This window comes from Tamandua tetradactyla, chromosome 1 (assembly GCF_023851605.1).
Source record: "Tamandua tetradactyla isolate mTamTet1 chromosome 1, mTamTet1.pri, whole genome shotgun sequence".
Taxonomy (NCBI): domain Eukaryota; kingdom Metazoa; phylum Chordata; class Mammalia; order Pilosa; family Myrmecophagidae; genus Tamandua; species Tamandua tetradactyla.
Genome location: NC_135327.1, coordinates 187,372,539 through 187,387,310, shown reverse-complemented (window position 1 = coordinate 187,387,310; position 14,772 = coordinate 187,372,539). Strand labels below are relative to the sequence as shown.

General features: G+C 35.8%; 1 protein-coding gene across 2 annotated transcripts in view; it reads left to right on the top strand.

The window, feature by feature from the left end:
• Positions 1-4,176: 4,176 nt before the first annotated feature.
• Positions 4,177-14,772, top strand: part of LOC143673700 (TRPM8 channel-associated factor 1) — a 44,625-nt gene continuing 34,029 nt past the window's right edge. Inside the window, exon 1 of one of the 2 annotated variants that reach the window (XM_077148569.1) lies at positions 4,177-4,331. The gene's annotated coding sequence lies outside the window, so the exon portion shown is untranslated. The remainder of the gene's footprint in view (positions 4,332-14,772) is intronic. The other variant, XM_077148558.1, reaches the window with a different exon arrangement.

Here is a 14,772-nt window from a genome sequence, read left to right as displayed (position 1 = left end):
TTTATCATGTAGTGAAAACAAAACTTACTGTAAACGAATGCACACATTCCACAAAAGTAATAAGTCAAAATCAGGAAACCTACCGGCTCAATAAGATTTAAAAAAAAATAGAGTAAATTCAATAAATGTCTTATCATTCCAAATTTTAAATATTTTGGTACCCTAGAAATAAAACATTTCCTTAACATGATAAATATCATTTCCTATGTGAACCAACAACTAACATCACACTTAATAGCCTTTCTTAAAGAAATCATTAGCATTTCTTTATATCAGCAATAAACGGTTGGAAAATATAATGGAAAAAAACCATATCTTAGATCTAGAAAAGCAGGGTATTAATAGTATCTATACCATGAAGTGTCTAATTAAAACTTCACATAATCGCAGTGCATATAAACATGGGTCTAGGCTTGACCTTTTCATGTCTGTGTGAGTCACATTGACAGCACATTTCTTAAAGGTGCTTTTCAGTGAATCAGTATGGGCATCTAACTTAGGGAGGCTGAAGCTGTTTATTTTTCTATCCATGAGCAAATAAAAACAGAGAGCAATTATCTTTATGGGCCTCATTTTTGTTTTTGTTTGGTTACAAGAGAGGTTGAAGGCAGGTCCCCCTATCTTCTACTTAGAAGGGGTTATCCCAAGAGACTACTGGCATAGCTGGATGTACCCAGGGTCTCCAGGCCTGACATGCAGGCACTGGAATGTAATGTTTGGGGCAGATATGGAAGCTTGCTTCTCAGGAGTTCCTAAAATGTAAACAAGCTTGTTACCCAGTTACAAAGGAGAAGAGAGTTTAGACAACGAAGTCCTTTAGAATGAAAGGGAAAACTCATGTCTGGGTGCAGATTAATGGGGTGTAAGGGGAGGAGGTGGATGAGGGCTTTGGAATTGTAGACTTCATATTCCTAAAAGACCTTGTTTCTTGAAGTTGAGCTCTCTCTCTCTCTCTCAGTTATTCTCTCTGCCAAGACAGCTGCATTTTTCTTTCGTCATACTCCTCCTCCCCTCAGAAGCCTATAGTCCCAATCTGACACATGCCTGCTGGCCGCCCTCACCCTTACCCAGGCACAAACACAAAGCCCACCACTTTTAGTTGGCTGTTGTTTTTGCTGTGCAGTTGGTGACATAATTTCAGAGCTGAAGCACATTCAATCTCCTCCTATAAAAATCCTGAAAGGAAGATGGGAGAAACAGTAAGCACAGGTAGAGATGGAACATGACTTTGAAATCTGGATACCTACTGTGCTCTTTCAGTACAGAATCCCTGAGGCTGAAAATCACTGGTCCAGTCCTCTAGGCCACGAATTTGTGCCCGTGCAGGTGCGTTTCGGGGGCTGGGAAGATCAGGGCCAGTGCAGCTGGTGAGCCTCCTCTGTCTAGTATGGCCATCCAGATTACACAGAACTTGGCCAGCTGGCCTGGAGAATTCCCCTCCTATAGGGGCTGAGGTATTCAGTTTTGTTCCCTTCCTCCTTCTTCTGCTTGGCCCTACGGCATCCCCTACCCCCTTCCCAACTCCTCTCCTGACGTCACAGATATGCTTTCTGTGCAGCTGGCTCTGGGCCTGCAGAAGCAAGTTTGGCCTGGGTGAGGGCCTGGAGAGGAAAGGAGGTAATTTATCCCAGAATTCTGACATTAACACTGACAGATCCTCAGAGCTGAGAACATCCGTTCACAGACACTATCATATTTGTTTACTACAACTCTGAAAAACAGCAGACTTTTAAGTGTCTATAAATTACAGCAAAAAGATTCTGTTGATAAGATATTCTACCCACTACATATATCACCTGTGAGGAACTAAATTATCTGGGGAGAAAATGGAAGAATAGAGGTGAGAAGATGAACAGAAAGACTTAAGGGAAATGAGTGTTAGAAGAGAAGCAGGAATTAGAAGTGAGGGAAGCAGATGGGACCCATAACAGAAAAGGAACAAACAGGTCAAACTAGCTCAGAAGGATACAGCAAAGGATTTGTTTTTGAGAAAAATACCAGCAGGAAAGAGAAAAGCAGTAGTGGAGGTGAAGGCATCCATAACACAGGAAGAAAGTCTTGTTTGTAGTATAGGGAGGTGACTTGCAATTGTGTGACTTAAAAAAATTCATGCAGAAGTGGAAGGTACTGTTTATCTCTGTATGGTTAATAGCTAACACTTAAGTGCCAAGTATTGCTGTAACTGCTTAATCTATCCCAACTCATTTAATTCTCATAACAATTTCTGTGAGGTACAGATTACTATTATAATAAAATTATATTAGTAAAAAATATAATAAAATTGGAGAATTTTACAGATAAAGACACTGCAATAGAAAAAAAAATGAATCCCCTTGTAAGCAGAAAAATGGCCCCACAAAGATGCCCAAGTCCAGAACCTGTGAATGTGTGATGCTATGTGGTGATGGCGCTGTGTGTGTGTGTGTGTGTGTGGAGGGGGGGCGGCTGTGTGTTAAAGCCGCAGATGGAATTAAGATAAAAAATCAACTGACTTTGAGATGGGGAAACCATCTTGGATTATCCAATATGTGCATCACAAGAGTCCTTATAAGCGAAAGAGGGAGGCCGGAGAGACAAGGAGATGTGACCACAGAAGCAAAAGTCAGAGTTTTGCAATTGCTGACTCTGAAGATGGAAGGGGCCACAGACTGTGGAATACAGATGGCCCCTGAAACAGAGTAACGGTAAGGAAACAGATTCTCCCTAGAGCCTCCAGAAAGGAGAACAGTCCAGCCTGCACTTTGATTTCAGCCCAGTGAAATCTCTTTTGGGTTTCTGACCTCCAGAACTATAAGTTAATAGATATGTGTTGCTTTAAGCCACCAAATTTGTGGTTATTTGTTACAGCAACAGTAGGAAACTAATACACTCCCCCAAGGCCTGCCTCTAGCTGGCAAAGTAGAGGATGTGGCAGAGGCTTCAGAGACCAGGCTTTTAATAAATACACCTTTCTCTCTCTCACTCATGCCCAACACCTGTCACCACTTTATTTAGTAGCAAAAATTTTACCATATTTAAGTTATAAAATCGTAAGAGTCACCCCAGAGAACCACTTTTGCTGCTCAGATGTGGGCTTTCTCTCAGCCAACACAACAAGCAAACTCACTGCCCTCCCCTCTCTATGTGGGACATGACCCCCAGGGGTGCGGACCCTCCTGGGAACGTGGGACAGAAATCCTAGAATGAGCTGGAACTGAGCACCAAGGGATTGAGAAAATCTTCTCAACCAAAAGGGGGAAGAGCGAAATGAGGCAAAATAAAGTCTCAATGGCTGAGAGATTCCAGAATGGAGAGGTTACCCTGCAGATTATTCTTACACATTAAGTAGATATCACCTTTTTAGTTAAGAAGTAATGGAGAGGCTTGAGGGAACTGCCTGAAAATGTAGAGCTGTGTTCCAGTAGCCATGTTTCTTGAAGATGATTGTATAATGATATAGGTTCCGCAATGTGAGTGTATGATTGTGAAAACCGTGTCTGATGCTCCTTTTATCTACTTTATCGACAGACGAGTAAAACATATGGATTAATAATGAATAAATAATAGGGGGAACGAATGTTAAAATAAATTTAGTAGATTGAAATGCTAGTGATCAAGGAAAGGGAGGTAAGGGGTATGGAATATATGATTTTTTTTCTGTTTTCTTTTTATTTCTTTTTCTGAATTGATGCAAATGTTCTAAGAAATTATCATGATGATGAATATACAACTATGTGATAAAAATAAAAAATAAAATAAAATCATGCATGCATATTTTTAAAGAATTCAATGGTTATGAAGATAAGCATCAGTAGTTACCTTTTTCACTCTTCCTTAGGTGAACTAGGTTTCGTCTGACAGCCCCACTCTTCTTATAAAAATGTACTTATTCTCACCATTTTAATGCAATCTTATGTTTTGTTTTGTTTTTTATTATTTGAAAGACATATCTACGATCCGTAGATCTAACTCGTCCTTGGAAATCTTTATGTTATGCTATTAATTATACAACTGGAAAAAAAATTGCCACTGTTTATCAACCGCTCCCTCACGGATTTATTTTACCAAACTGGAATGCCGCACTCCCGGGGGCGGGCGCCGGGGTCTCCACCCGGGATTCAGTGCAGCCTCTGACAGAAACTGACACAGAGCAGGGCTGCCAATCAGGTCGCGGCAACATCCTCCCCCTCGCCCCCTTGCCTGCTTCCTAGTTTCCACGTCCAGAGGCCTGGCGTTCAGCTACCCAGTCCCTTCTCCGCGCAGAGCTCCTTGCCTTTGGGAACAGCCACTCCCCTTCCAGCCGGGTGTTTACTGCCCACGAAGCAGCGCTGCAGAAAATAGAGGGACAAACGGTGAGTGAGGCTCAGGGAAGGATTCTGGAGCGAGAAAGGCCTGCTGGTCACACAGGCCAGGAGCAGGGGTGCAGGGTGGGGAGGCGGGGGAGAGATCGTGAGTGCCCGCGGAGGCTGTGCCTTCGGGTAGGTGTCAACGAGGGGATGGGAACTGGTCTGGGGCCTGTGCGTCCCAAGGTAGCGAAAGTGTGCCAGAGAGGATTCCTTGCGGTTTGCCTCGCTGTTCCTTTTCGCATTATTTTCTGCAGCTGGGTCTCTATTTTCATTCTCGCCGCATTGTTATTCCTTCCTGCTTGTTTGCAGGAGACTGCGAATTCCCTATTTTCTTGTGATTTGTTTTGTGCGGAGCAGGGAGCCGTTAAGGTGTGAACTAAACGGAACCCCGGAGGAGACCTCACCTCCCAGGGCTTGATCGTGAATTCTTCAGGTTAAATTGCTTCTGCATAGCCCTCTTTAAAGCCCGAGGGTTCTGAGAGTGTGTGTAGTACTGGTGGGAGGTCCAGGGGAGCCGGGGCACAGGAAGGGTCCTGGAGAGTGTGGGTGCGGGGATTCAGAGCAGGACGTTAAAATGGAATGAAGAGAATGCAATTGGCTTGAAGCAGCAAGTGCTGGAGTTTACAGTTCCCTGTTAAACAGCACAGAGCTGGTCTCTGAGTTGGCTTAACCTAGAAGGGAGAGAAAATGACTTAAATTTTCTCTTAAAGGAGAAAAAGATATTTGACAATTGCATAATTGTGGACATATCTTGGAAGGAGTGCAGATCTAATCAGACATAAAGGGTAGAATGTCTCTCTAGCTGACAGCCAACCAGGCATTCTCTCATCCTCGTGTTAGTTGGTTGCATTTTAATGTATTTCTTTTATTTTTTTATATTATGAACCATATGTAGAAAGTAGTATATAAAATACCGAGAATGGCTTGAAAAATAGTGAAATGAATGTCTCCTAGGTCAGGAAATAGGACATTACAGTGCCTTGGCCCAACTCATTCTCTTCCCTCTCCCTTCCCTGACAAATGACAACTATGGGGATTTTTTTAATTAATCATTTCCTTGTTTTTTATTTTAATTTCACCATTTATGTGTGTATTCAAAAGACGTGTTGGTTTACCCTACTTATTACTTTCATATTAATGGTATCTTACTGTACATATTCTTTAGTTTTTGAGATTCACTGTTGCTGAGGCATCTTTGATTGTCACTGTTTATGGTATGAATAATTATAATTTACTTATTCTGCTACTTATGGACATTTGGTTATTTCCAGTTTGGGAGATGTGTTAGTAACCTATTGCTGTATAACAAATTGCCCCAACACTTAATGACTTAAAACAAAACAATATCATTTATTATCTCACAGTTTGTGTGGGTTAGGAATACAGGAGTGAATTTGCTGGGTATCTGACTCATTGTCTCTCACAGGTTAAAGTCAAGTATTTGCTAGCGGTACAGTCATCTCAAGACTGAGAGTGGGAATATAAGACCTTTTCCAAGCCACGTAACTGTTGGCAGCCTCTTGGTCTCAACAATTTTGGCTGGACCCATCAGTTCTTTGCCACATGGGCCTCTCTACAGAGGCTAATTGCAACATGGAATTCAGAGCAGAGCTCTCAGAGAGAAAGCCAGAGAAAGACAGAAGCCATATTCTTTTTATAACCTAATCTTGGATGTGACATCCCGTCATTTTTGCCATCTTCTATTCATTAAAAGCTAGTCACTAAATACAGTCTAACTCAAGGGGAGGAGATTATATAAGGGCATGCATCTATAAGGGATTACTGGGGACCGTTTTACAGACTACAGGAGAGATGTATAAATAATGCTTTCCTTGAACATTTTTATTCTTTCTTGTACATGACTTCTAGGACACATGTGCAAGAGTTTCTCTATGGTAAATACCCAGGAGTAGAAATGCTGGGTTATAATATTTGTGCATATTCAACTTCATTAAGCAATGCCAAGCTGTTTTCATAAGTGTTGAACCAATTTGCACTCCCTCCAGCAATGGATGAGAGTTTCTGTTGCTACTCATCTTTGCCATAGCTTCCTGTTGTCAAACTTCATTTCTGCTCAGTTCCCTCAGGTATGAAATAGCATTCCCCTGTGATTTTAATTAGTATTTCCCTGATATCTAATAAAGTTGACCATTTTTTTCAGATGTTGATGAGCTATTGAGCTTTCTGTCTTTGAAATTCTGGTTCCTGTCTTTTTTTCATTTTCATATTGGATTGTTTGTCTTTTTCTTATGACTCATTGAAGTGCTTTCTTTTTATAATCTAGACTCAAGTCAATTTTTTTTTAGCTATATATGCCACCAATATCTGCTTCCATTTGAGCACTTAGCTCTTCTTTTTATGTCTGTCTCTCTCAATGAATATAGGTTTTGAATTTTATCTTAAGTTATAAGCATTTTCTTCTATAGTCATCTTTGCTTTTAAAAATGGTCTCTTCAAGATCAAAAATAATTTTATTATATTGGTTTCTAAAAGTTTTATAATTTTGCCATTGGCAATTAGTCTTAATCCACCAGGAAACTGATTTTTATATTGTTGTTTATTCCATATAGATAATCAATTATGCCAGCACCAGTGATCTAAATGAATTGCTTTCCATTTATGCATGAATTTGTTTTAAGCTCTCTACTCTCTTTTCATTGCCTGTTTATCTAACCCTAAATCAACTCTGAACTGTTTCACCATTACAGTTTTATAATAAATCTTAAAATCTGGTAAGAAAAGTCTTCCCACTTCTTTTTTCTTCTTCTAGAGTGATTTGGCTATTCTTGGACCTTTGCTTTTCCACATAAGTTCTCCAAAGCAAGAAATAAACATGCAAACAAAAATGGTTGGGATTTTGATTAATAATACATTAAATCTATATCAATTTTTGCAAAAAATGACCTTTAAAATATTGAATCTTTCTGTGAATTTGGAATATGGTGCTATTTATTGAGAGCATCTTTAGTGTTCTTTTCATATTTTGTAATATGTTTCACTGTTTTCCTCTGGCTCATTTAAAAAATGTTTCTAAATATTTTATAACTTTACTACTATGGTAAGTGTTTTATAAAAGTTATATTTTGTAGCTAAATGCTACTGGTGTATAGAAGTTCAATTGCCTTTTGTTTATTGATTGTACATGTGTCAAACTTGATAAACTCCATTAATTCTGAATTTATCAATAATCCATTCAGATTTGCAATTTAGAAAATCATGTCATCTTAAAATAATAAAATTTTATTTCTTCCTGTCCAATCCTTATACCATTTATTTCTTTTCCTGTCTTAATACACTGGCTAGGTTCTCCAGGACAATGTTGAATAAAAGTAGTGAACAGCATCTTATTTTTTCCTGATAATACAGGGAAAGATTTTACTATATCAGTCTGAACTGTGCCATTTGTCATAATATTTTGGAAAAGCCTTCTAATATGATAAGGACGTTCCCTTCTTTTAGTAAGAGGTTTTATCATAAATGGATTTATATCAAATGATTCTTCTGTAGCTGTTAAGATAAACATATTGTTTTTCTCTTTACAGATGTTAATGTGATTAAGTATAATATTTAGTTTTTATTATTAAACCAACTTTACATTCCTGGAATAAACCCTTCTTGGTAAGCATATAACAATCTTTACAATAAACATATAAAGATAAGTATTAGATATCTGCATCTGTATTTGTTGAGTAGTATTGACTTGTAATTATCCTTTTCTGGATCATATCACATATCGGAATCATCTCATAAAATAAAATGGCTAGTGTTCTGTCTTCTGCTATTTTGGTAAACTGTATTATATAGGAAATTTAACCATTTTATGTCTATTTTCAAATTAATAGAATTGTTCAAATATCTTTTCATTATCTGTTTAAATCTTTTCCAATAATATAATTATGCTTCCCTTTTCATCACTAATATGTGTACATGTTCTTTGTCATTTTGCTTTGCTTAATTTTGCCAGAATTTGGTTACTTTATTATTACTTTCCCAAAAACTGTCCTCTCACTAACTTTATCCTTATTTTATTACTTCTTTCTGCTTTCTTTGAATTATTCTATTATTTCCTTCCTACACTTTTAATCTATATGCTGAGCTCATCAATTTTAAGCTTTTCTTATGTAAGCTTTTAGGTGCTATAAATATATGTCACTGCTTTCTAGCCACATTTCACAAGTCTTGACATGAATATTTCTATCTCAAATTCAGTATTTTAAATTTCCAATATGGTCTCTTGTTTGAGCCATGAAATTTTAGAGGTGTTTGAGTTTCCTGTTGGTCCTAAAAAGTTTTAAAAAATTATCATCTTGTTAAATGTTTCTCAACATTTATATTGCCATCAGAGAATGTATAATACCAATTCCTTTAAATGTGTTGAAGCTAGTTTTATAACTTAGCACATGGTCAGTTTTCTTTATGTGCTTGAAAAAAATATGTAGTTTTTAATTATATAAGGCTCTGTGTATGTTTTCAAAACAAGGGTGTTAATTATGCAGTCCAAATCTTCCTTCACAAATTTTTTTATCTGCTTGGATTAGCAATTGAAGAAATAGGTATGTTAAAATATCTCACTATGATGGTAGATTCAGCAATTCTCATTGTAAAGCTATATATTTTTGCTTTCTGTATCTCAAAGCTTTGTTATTAGTGAATTGGGGTGAATTGAACATTTTATCATAATGTAAGAATTCTACATTATGGATACTTATTAATGTTTTTGTTTTAAAGTCTAATATATTCAGCTAGCGAACCAAGGTTATTTTAATTGGCGATTGCTTGATTTATCTTTCTTTTATGCTTGCACTTTTAATATTTCTGAATCTATGTTTTACATATATATTGTATAAACATATCTAGCTAGATTTTAAAAAATATTGTTTGAAAGTGTTAACTTGTCATTGAATAATCCTGACCTTTACTATGACTATTTATTTTCACCATCTTGTTATTTACTCTTTATTATTCTTGCTTTATTCTGTCTCTTTCATTCCTCCCCTATAATTTTCTTTTTTATTTGTGTCTCCATTTTTTTCCCTCCACTTGTTTGGAAGTTACATGTTTTAGGATTATTCCAGTTTTAACTTATAACATTTTAACTTATATTTAATGAGTTTCATAACTGACTCCATTTAGCATACTTAAATGGCATTGGTTCTCAATACTTTAATTCTCATTCCCATCCCCAAAATTCAAATGTTTGGGTGGGCCACAGGGGCTCAGCAGGCAGAGTTCTCACCTGCCATGCCAAAAACCTGGGTTCGATTTCCGGTGCCTGCTCATGCAAAAAAAAAAAAGATAATAATAAATAAATAAAATTCAAAAAAATTCAAATGTTTATTATTTAATAAAGACAATGTTTTGTTTAGATGTGCCAACACATTCACCGACATATTTGCTTACATTTCTTTCCTATCATAAAAAGTAAGGTATAATTTACATAAAGTAAAGTCCACAAATCTTAAGTGTACAACTTGATAAATTTTGTGTCTGGAAACAGTAAGATCAAGATATGGAATTTTTCTAGCACCTCAGAAGACTACCTCTTCCCCACCCCAAGCAATACCCACTTCCACAGGGAACCACTAGTCAAACCTCTATCTACATAGACTGATCCAATTTTGGTGTTCATATAAATTGAGTCATCTAGTAGGTATTCTTTTGTGTTTGGTTTATTTTATTCAATATTTTGTCTGTTCCACAGCTCCATTTGATGTTGTCACATGTTTAATTTTAGCCCATCAGAATGGGCACAGTTATCTTATTGATTTAATTTGCATTTTCCTGATACCGAATTATTTTGAACAGCATTCTATATGCTTATTACTTGTTTGAATATCATCTTTTGTGAAGTGTCTACTCATGCCTTTTGTCCATTTTGGCTGGAGACGAGTTGTATTTTTCTTATTCATTTGATTGGAGTTTTTAATTGTATTCTGTACATGCATTCTTTGTTGTATCAATGAATTGCAAATATCCTCTCTCAATCTGTGGCTTGCCTTTACACTTTGGTGATGATATCTTTTAAGGAAAAGAACTTCTTAATATTAATAAAATTATTATTTTTTTTAACATGGGCAGACACCGGGAATCGAACCCTCGTCTCCAGCATGGCAGGCAAGAACTCTGCCACTCCACCACCATTGCCCGCCCATAAAATTAATTTTTTATTGTTAATAAATCAAAATGTTTACGGTTAGTATCTTTTTGAGTCCTGCTTAAGAAATGTTTACCTGTCCCTTGATCACAAAGAAATTATCCTATGTTTCCTTCTAGACTAGAAGTTTGTTTTTTCTTTCACATTTTTATCTAAAATTCATCTCAAAATATTATTTGTTTATGGCATGAGGTAGGGTCAAGACTCATTTTTCTATACAGATATCTAATTGAGCTAGAACTCTATTGAAAAGACCATTTTTCTACCAATGACTTGCATTAGTTACTTTATTTGTAAGTCATGTAATTGTACATATGTGAGTCTGACTTTGGACTATTCTTTTTAAAAAATCATTGGGTTTGATTTGCTGATTTTTTGTTTAGAATTTATGAATTTATGTTCATTGAAAGATATTAGTCTGTAGTTTTATATTCCTGTATGGGTTTGTCAGATTTTGATATCAGTGTAATGCTAGATATAATTAAATGAGTTGGGAAGAGTCTTTCTTTTACTTTCCCCTGGATGAATTTTTGTAGTAATAGTATTTTTTTCTCAAATGTTCAAAAAAATTCACTGTAAAAATTTTTCTGAATTCTTTTTTGGAAATATTTAAAATTTTGAATTAATTTCCTTATTGGATATGATTATTTATATTTTCTATTTCTTCTTGTGCCATTTTGGATAGACAGTTGTTTATAAGGAATTTGCAAATTCAGCTGACTCTTTTAGATCCTTTTATCTCTTTATGCATAATTCTTTCTTCCTCCTGTGTGTTACTTTTTAATGCTTTCTATTAACCTTTCTTCCAGTTCAACAGTTCTCTGGTCTGTTGAATCTAATCTGCTATTAAAGCCATCTACCAAATTCCCAATTTCAATTACTATTTATTTTATTTCTAGAGTTTTCATTTTACTCTTTTATGAGTGTCAGTTATATACTGATATTGTCTAGCCTTGTTTCTATTTTTCTGAACTTATTAATCACAATGATTTTAAAGTATGTCTAAGAGCTCAAAAAATAGAACCACCTGTTCTATTATTTTTGGTTTCTCTTGGTACTTTGGCCATTTATTCTGTTTTTTTTTTTTTTTAGCCCCTTCCCTATTTTTGATTGGTTGCAGGATATCAAGTATGAAATATCATAGTGATGCTGGTTGATGTTATTGTCTTTCAAAGTGGTTTGTGGAGAGTGAGGCAGGGGAAGGAGTTAAATAAGGTATCAGCAGATTATTTTCATACAATTAAGGTTAGTTTTAAGCTTTGTAATGATGTGTCCATTTCAATTTTGCCACTTCTCCAGAAGTGTAGTTCTTACTCCTAAGGAATGTCTCTTAATGGTAGGCCATTTTTGAAATATCTCAGTCCTTAAATGCAGGGTGTTTACAAGCCCTTCTATTTTGATGGGGCTTCAACTCTACTGCTTTGTTCCCAGAATAGTGCACTCCTGAAATGACTACTCAGTTCCTTGGCCTTCCAGCCACTGTTTACTGTAAGCTTTCTTGGAGTCTCTCCCTTCCATACTTAGTCTAGGAGTAAGCCAAGGATTTAAGGGGAAGTTTTACATAGATATTTACATTCATTTCTCTAAAGCTTCCTCTTTGAGATTTTTTCTCCTTTGAGTTGTTCCAGTTGTTTTGGTGGCCTTGAACTTGTAAAACTGATACTTTCTACTTGGACTCAGTTACCCTGAACTATAAACTAGAAAATGCCCCAAGGCAAAGAGCCATTGTGAATGTGGAGTTTAAGTCCTGTTTTCCTTCTCTCAAGGGTATAACTCCTCAATTCCTGCTTGTGTTGTTTTCTCTTCAGTCTTCAGTTGTTTCCTGTATTTTTTGTTCAGCTTTTATTATTTCATTATTTTTTTATTTTCATTAGGAGGGTTTTCCAAACAATATATTCTCTCAATGCTAGAATAAGAAGTCTCTCACCATTTTTTGTCTTACATCTCATACCATTGATCGTACCTCATTTTCCCTCTAAAAGTAAGGTCTTTAGAATTTCCTTTAATGGAAGTCTTTGTTGATAAACCCTCACTTTTTGTTGGTCTGAAAATGACTTCTTAAAATCTCTGTACTGGAAACAGAATTTTGATAGATATCTAATTTTAGATGGACTATTTTCTCATTGGAAGGGTTATTCTACTGTTTTCTTTTTTTGTTTTGTTTTGTTTTCTGCTAGAAGGCTGTGAGGAGTCTCAGTTTTGTATTGTGTGCTCTTTTTTTCCTCCTTGGGCTACTTCTAATTTATGCTGTTTCCTTTAGTGTCTCATGTTCTTTAATTCACTATGCTATCCTAGAGGTATATTTCTTTTTATCTAACTTGCTTGGATTTGTTCGACTTCTTGTACCTGAGCATAGGTGTCATTCAAGAAATCTGGAAACCTCATAGTAATCATTTCTTCCAATGTCAAATCTTTCTTAGTCTTTCGTTATCTCTACTTGGCCCTCAGACCAGATGTACGTTGGACCGTCATACTGTACTATCCATATCTTGTATCCTCTTTTGTATTTTCCATCTTTTTTGGCTTTATAGACCACATTATGATGCAGCTCTAGTTCAGTATTGCTTTGCTCAGCTTCATCTAATTTTCCAATTAATCTCTTCAATATGTTTTTAATTTGAACTATTCTGTTTGAACTACTATGTTTTTCCTTCCTCAAAGTTCAATTTGAGCCTTTTATATTCCTGTTTATGTTTTCAAATTTTCCTTGGCTTTTCAAATATTTTAAATGTGATTTATTTTGGATTTTGTGCCTATTAACTCTAATTTCTGAATTCTACCTATTGCTGATATCTCCTCTTGTGATAATTCTCATTCATGGTACTTTATATCCTTGGGTGCTATGTGATTTTTTTTTTTTAAGTATTGTACTGAGGTGCTTCTTTTTCAATGAAAAAACATTTTTTTTCTGTAGGAATTCTTTCTAACTGGATTGAAGTTAATAAGTTTGTCTAAGAAAAAGCTGTATTTGATTCTACCAACTTGGAATACTACCAAACTGGGACCACTTCAAATTAAATTGTTTTCTTAGAGTTTTTCAAACCATAAAAGTAACATTAATTCAGATTGCAAACTATGTGGGGAATTAATTTGTATTACTAATTTTCAGTAATTTTTCTTCTCTATATTCCAGGAGGGTTAAGCCAGGCAAAATGTATTGACATCTTCTTCTGGGTTGTACAATATATTACATATTATCTTTACTCAGTATAAATAATCATTCATTTGGTGTTTAAACTTTGTACAGGTATATCTTTTTAAAATACCCTGTGTGAGCTCAGCCTCAATATCCTAGACTAGAAACCCCAGAAAGTCATCCCTATACATTATCCAGAAGTTTGCAAAATCCCTGAGATGAAAGCCAGATTTTGTGCTTGCTTTCATCAACGTTTCTGGTTTCACTTTGTTTTTGCTTTTCAACCTCCTTTTACATCATCCCACTGATACATGTGTAATATGTTGTATATATATTTTTAAATCAGTACTATGATTCAGAATATTTGACCTACTACATTTATGGAACTGAAGTACTATATTTAACTCTTTATTAAGAGAATGGTATATGTGTGCATTTATATAAAAACATAAAACTATTCAGCTCAATGAATTTTTACAAACTGAACACACCTTTGGACCACATAAATTCATTAATGTTCACATTTCAGTATTTCATGCCAATCACTGTTTCAGAGGCAGGGCTCCTCTGGACGGAAAACTGAAAAGGAAATAAAAAGAAGCTCTCAGAGAAGTGAGAAATAAAAAAAGGATATAAGATTTTAAGTTAAACTAGTAATGTAGAGTCTGGAACAGAAAGAGAACAAGAGGTAAAATCAGCTCAAATTTTGAGGAAGGCATTGAGAGACACAGAAAGAAAACAAAAGGCTTAAATGAGAAAATTAAAAGAAAAGGGCATGAGGGAGAGGAGAAGACTACAGCAAGAAATCTGTGAATTTTGTTTTCTGGGTCAGTCTGGTATTTATTTTTTGGCGTGGCACTAGCATTGTCTTTCTTACACCCATGTTCATCCATTCTGTCCATCCATCCATCAGATGGACATTACGGAACACCTGTTTATGACTAAATGAAGTGAGGCCTCGATAGGAGAATAGAATACAGTTCTTGGCCCTGTAACTCTAGTTTGGGGAGTTATAATCAAATTATTATGTCATAAAAGATGAGTTACTTTATTTATCCCTTTTAGCACTGGAGCCACCTTCATATGGAAAGTCCTGCCTGGGTGCTATGAGACGGTTCTGTGGTAGGGAGGAAAGCTTTAAAATGGTCTTTTCCTGG